Source organism: Brachyhypopomus gauderio, chromosome 4, assembly GCF_052324685.1.
Source record: "Brachyhypopomus gauderio isolate BG-103 chromosome 4, BGAUD_0.2, whole genome shotgun sequence".
Classification (NCBI taxonomy): Eukaryota; Metazoa; Chordata; class Actinopteri; order Gymnotiformes; family Hypopomidae; genus Brachyhypopomus; species Brachyhypopomus gauderio.
This window is the reverse complement of record NC_135214.1, coordinates 33776467-33776883: the sequence shown is the minus strand read 5'-3', so window position 1 is coordinate 33776883 and position 417 is coordinate 33776467.

The following is a 417-nucleotide window of genomic DNA, read 5'->3' as shown; positions in this document are numbered from 1 at the left end:
GATGAATAGGTGTTGTGGGCTCCTTCAAATGAAAATAAAACGGTTAATTTTTCATTTACATGTAATTTAAAAAATGCCGAATGTATCCTTAAATGTAACGTATAAATGAATTGAAATAAATTTTATTATATATATATATATATATATTTATATATATATATATTTATATATATATATATAAGGGATGGGGAGATTCACCGATTCACATCGGTGATTCGGCACATATGTCTGCGATTCGACTGCACCGGTAGATTCAACGTGCATCGGGTTTAATTTGCGGGCGAATTTACGGTGCATCTCCTCTAGCCTTTTTGCATCGGCAAATACCATGGTTAAATCGGGTGTTTTGTTTTCCAGTATTCCTATTCTAACGTATTTACAGAGGCAACATACTTTTTATTTTTATTGATTTCTTTT